This window comes from Gracilinanus agilis, chromosome 4 (assembly GCF_016433145.1).
Source record: "Gracilinanus agilis isolate LMUSP501 chromosome 4, AgileGrace, whole genome shotgun sequence".
Taxonomy (NCBI): domain Eukaryota; kingdom Metazoa; phylum Chordata; class Mammalia; order Didelphimorphia; family Didelphidae; genus Gracilinanus; species Gracilinanus agilis.
The window spans coordinates 193,073,670-193,079,338 of NC_058133.1; positions in this window are offsets into that span (position 1 = coordinate 193,073,670).

Consider the following 5,669-nt stretch of genomic DNA (forward strand, 5'->3'; position numbering starts at 1 on the left):
ATGCATTTACAAAGGCATGGGAAGAAATTACAAGAGGTATTCTAATAGGAAAAGGCAAAAGGAAAGACATTGATTGCCAGGAGCCCCTCAGAGAAATGAGGGTCTCCCTCAGAGTCCATTGAGTCAATGTTGTTATATTCAAACTCTAAGAATTGTTAGCCTCACCTTGATTGACAGGTGAAAACAGTTAGAGACTTTGGAATGTTCCCAGAGGCCATGAAGACAGGGCAAAGGTGGTTGGCCTGAGAGTATAAATACCCCTAACAGCCATCTGGGGGGGGCGGTCTTTGGTCTTTGGGCCTTTTGAATTGGTCCTTGGCCTTTGATCATTGATCTTTGATATTAGGACTTAGAGCATTGATCTGTGGATCCCTGACTGTGGGTCATTGGTACTCCCTGAATCTTCCTAGATCTTTAGCCATTTGAATCATCATTAGCTATTTAGGTATCTGGGCCCGGGTGGTGAACAGGAGGAAGGGAAGTGAAGAAGAAGAGGGAAGTAAGGGTGGATATTTCCTGAAGGCTGTCGAGGCTGACATATCAGAAACTGATAATAAGGAAGCTGAGAGGAATCACAATATCTGGCACCAACCGAGCAGATTTCCCTCTCTGGTTTGGCAGTGGCCAAGCTATACCAGAGGAATGTGAAAACAATAGCTTCAGCTTTACTGAGACAACAGCCTACAGGGTTTATCCTATCAATATTCTGTCAATAATCCTGATTAATATCAATAATAAATCCTATCAATAATCCTGAGGGATTATTGGTCATAGATATTAGTGTGACAGGGTCTCCTATCCCCAATCTGTTCCTGATTATTCCTTTCCCTATTTAAGATCAATAGATAAAGTTTCATTAAGTACCTTCCTGAGTGGTCATTATATCACAACCCTTGGGCAGGGAGCAACATAGTCAGATGAAAATGTGATCGAAGGCTAATTAGAGCCAAATATTAATAATTAATCCAATCCCAGGTGAGACCTGAAAGGGTTATCCATCCATCAGACCATTAAGGGTCCTGCCTGGGTACTGTTATTTAGAATAGGGGAATTATATCATCCAGGAAGAGTGGTTGGTTTGGTGTTTCCTCAGTCACCAGCTACCTAGGGGAATACAAAGACACAGCTTCCCTAACTAATATCCCCTAGAAGTAGTATCAGAGTCCTATTTTCTTTATAACAATGTAGATGGCAGAGCTTTACATTGATCTTCATTGCCTGAAAATCAGGCCACAGGATGGATGGATACCCAATTGGACCGCTCTGTGTGACTCTCTTCTGATTAACAGTTTTTATTATGAAAATTATTATAATTTATATTTTTAGGATAGCCTCAAGTTTTGTAGTATAGATTTAAATTTCTTTATAGAAATCCATTTACACAACTTTCTTATAGAATACCCTTGTATTCTATAATCAACCAGCATTTAATGAGTTAATAGTTCATACCCTTGAAGTTGCTTTAATCTTTTTCTATCTCTCTACCTCAAGAGTAGGAAGGACACAGCATGGCAAAATCAAAACATAATACACTCTCACTTTATTTTCTCATGTTGAATTTAACCCTATGAAAACAAAACATTCTCACATTTTTCTACATTCCCATGTTATACTTGTCCCCCTGAATTTGGGGGTTCTCACACCCTAATCCACTCTTTAAAAAATTTTTTATTTTTAAAAAAAATTTCCTTGGTTAAAGGATTTATGTTCTTACTCTCCCCTACTCTCCCCTTCACCCCCTCCCTTAACGAATTCCTTCCCATGTTCCACAACCCACCAATCTCACCTCCCAGGGCCCCAAGGGGAAGTCTAAGGGTAGCTGGATGTCTGGGTGAGGTCAAGGAAATCAGAACCCCCAGGTTGGTTCTCCAGGGGAACTTATAGTCCCAGATCCAACAGTCAGGCCTTGAGACAGGGAATTGCTGGATCAAAGTTCCATTCCCCTAACTGCCAGGATTGCTTAGGGTAATTTTGCAAATGCAAGAGATTTTGCATCAATCCTGCATTACACCCATAGGTCGTAGTTTGCCCATTACTGGTCTAGGGTGATTTTAAATGGTATTTCTCTTTTTAACTCCTGTTGCTGAGATGTATTGGAAATATATAGAAATGCTGATGATTTATGTGCATTTATTTTGTATCCTGCCACTTTGCTAAAGTTGTTGATTATTTCCACTACCTTTTTAGTTGATTCTCTAGGATTTTTAAAGTAGACCATCATATCATCTGCAAAGAGTGATAGCTTGCTCTCCTCATTGCCTATTTTAATAACTTCAATTTCTTTTTCTTCTCTAATTGCTACTGCTAGTGTCTCTAGTACAATGTTAAATAAAAGAGGTGATAATGGGCATCCTTGTTTCACACCTCACCTTCTTGGGAAGGCTTCTAATTTATCTCCATTGCATATGATGCTTGTTGATGGTTTTAGATATATACTGTTTATTATTTTTAGGAAAGGTCCTTCTATTCCTACACTTTTCAGTGTTTTCAATAGGAATGGGTGTTGTATTTTGTCGAAGGATTTTTCAGCATCTATTGTGATAATCATGTGATTTTTGTTTGTTAGACTGTTTATATGGTCAATTATGTGGATGGTTTTCCTAATGTTGAACCATCCTTGCATTCCTGGTATAAATCCCACCTGATCATGGTGGATGATCTTCTTGTTCACTTGCTGGAGTCTCTTTGCTAATATTCTATTTAAGATTTTTGCATCTATGTTCATTAGGGAGATTGGTCTGTAGTTTTCTTTCTCTGTTTTTTATCTCCCTGGCTTTGGAATCAGTACCATATTTGTGTCATAAAAGGAATTTGGTAGGACTCCTTCTTTGCTTATCATATCAAAGAATTTGTATAGTATTGGAATTAGTTACTCTTTGAATGTCTGATAGAATTCACTTGTGAATCCATTAGGCCCTGGCGATTTTTTCTTGGGGAGTTCTTTGATGGCTTGTTCAATTTTTTTTCCTGATATGGGATTATTTAAGTATTCTATTTTTTCTGCTCTTAATCTGGGCAATTTACATTTTTGTAAGTATTCATCCATATTGCCTAGATTGCTATATTTATTGCCATATAATTAGGCAAAATAATTTTTAATTGTTGCTTTCATTTCCTCTTCATTAGAGGTGAGGTCTCCCTTTTCATCTTTGATACTATTAATCTGGCTTTCTTCTTTCCTTTTTTTAAATTAGATTTACCATTACTTTGTCTTATTTTATCTGTTTTTTTCAAAATACCAGCTTCTAGTCTTATTTATTAATTCAATAGTTCTTTTACTTTCAATTTTATTAATTTCTCCCTTGATTTTTAGTATTTCTAATTTAGTTTCCATCTGGGGATTTTTAATTTGCTCGCTTTCTAATTTTTTGAGTTGCATGCCCAATTCATTAATCTCTGCCCTCCTTAATTTGTTAATATATGCATTCAGTGATATAAATTTTCTTCTTAGAACTGTTTTAGCTGCATCTCATAAGTTTTGGTAAGAAGTTTCATCATTGTCATTGTCTTCAATGAAATTATTCATTGTTTCTATGATTTGTTCTTTAACTTATTTTGGAGAATCATATTACTTAATTTCTAATTAGTTTTTGGTTTGCCTCTCCATGTATTTTTACTAATAACTATTTTTATTGCATTATGATCTGATGAGTTTGCATTTATTATTTCTGCTTATTTGCATTTGTTTGCCATGTTTTTATGCCCTAGTACATGCTCAATCTTTGTGAATGTTCCATGTGCTGCTGAAAAGGTGTATTCCTTTGTGCCCCTATTTATTTTTCTCCATATATCTATTAACTCTAATTTTTCTAAGATTTCATTTACCTCTTTTTTCTTATTTATTTATTAGTTCTATTTCTCTAGATCTGATAGGGGAAGGTTCAGGTCTCCTACTAATATAGTTTTATTATCTATTTCTTTCTTGAGCTCTGCCAGTTTCTCCTTTAGAAATTTAGATGCACCATTTGGTGCATACATGTGGAGTAGTGCTATTTCTTCATTGTTTATACTGCCTTTTTTTCTGCATATAATTACCTTCTCTATCTCTTTTAACCAGATCTATTTTTACTTTGGTTTTGTCAGAAATCATGATTGCAACACCTGCCTTGCTTTTCTCAGTTGAAGCCCAATAGATTTTGCTCCATCCTTTTATTTTTACTCTATGTATGTCTACCTGTCTCACGTGTGTTTCTTGGTAGTATTTTGGTTTCTAATCTCCTCTGTTATTGTTATATTGAATCTCTGGGAGCCAGGAGTTCACTCTGTGATTGACAGGTGGATCAGTTGGATGTCGGAATGTTCCCAGAGAGGCGTGCAGACACAGGAGAGGGCAGTTGGCCCAGGGGGTATAAAACCATCCTGGCAGCCCTGGGAGTGGTTCCTTTTCTGTCCCTGAGACCTGAGATCTGTGGATCCTGGTCTTTTGTGGGATTAAGACTTCCAGACTCAACCTTGTAAGCCTCTCCTGTTTGTTCCTATAACATCAACAACCTGTACCCAGACCATCATCTCTGATTCTACTGCCCCTAGAAATTAGGAAGTCAATCATCTTAGTTATCTAGGTTTCCCAGGGCCTGGGAGGGATCTGGGAAGTGGGCAGGAGAAGAAGAAGAGGGTGGAAAGGGGTGGATATCTCAAACTGGTTAGGCATATCATCTAGTGAAGAAGAAGCTGAAAGATCATACAGCAGTTTGCCTGCTTTGGTGTGGCTCTGGCCAGGCTGTACCAGAGAGAAGCTAATCATCTTAATTCATTCACTTGCCTACAGTTTAGAGATTCATCATCATCATTTTAAATTAGGGTCTCCCAATACCTCTATCTAATCCCATTATCCTCCTTTGTTAAATACAATCAAAGTTTAAAGTACCTTCCTGAAGTGATTATTCAAAGCTTCTTTGGGAAGGGAGAGACTCAGTCAGATACCAATGTTACCCAGCTAAAGAGCCCATTAAATAATATCAATTAACCCCAGGTGGGTCCTGAACGGATATCATCCATTGACCTAAAGGAGCTTGCCTGGGCAACTGTTATAAAGGAGGGAGGTGTCATCCCATCCTCTCTCTATACTCTATCTATCTATATCTAGTAGATAGGAGGGAGAATCATTTATTATAGCACTATTTGCTTCCATTTTATGGGGGAGTTCATCCCATTCACATTCAGAGTTATAATTATCAACTGTATTCCCAGATATTTTGATTCCTTCTCCTTGTCCTGCCCTTTCTTTTTTCACTATTTCCTTCTATACCAGTGTTTTGTTTTTAATCAGTTCCCAAATCCCCTCCGTATTGTACTTCCCTTTCTCCCCCTCCTTTCTTATTCCCCTCTTATTGTTCTTTAAAGCTACACCCCCCTCCTCTCTCACTTCCTAGTATTGCTTCCCTCCCCCCCCAGTCTGTTTGTTACTCTTCTACTTTTCTATAGGGCGTGAATCAATTCTCTGCCCCAATGGATCTGATTGTTCTTCCCTCATTAAGTTAATTTTAATGCACTTAAGAATTAAGTATTTCCTTTCTCCAACCTCTTTACCCTTCCATTGTATTGGTCTTCTCCCCTATTCACCACACATGCTTCTTTATGAACTATAAATATACTCCATCTTGTCTGTTTTCCCATTTCTCTTAATATTATCTCCTTTTTTACCTCTAGCTATATATATATATATATAT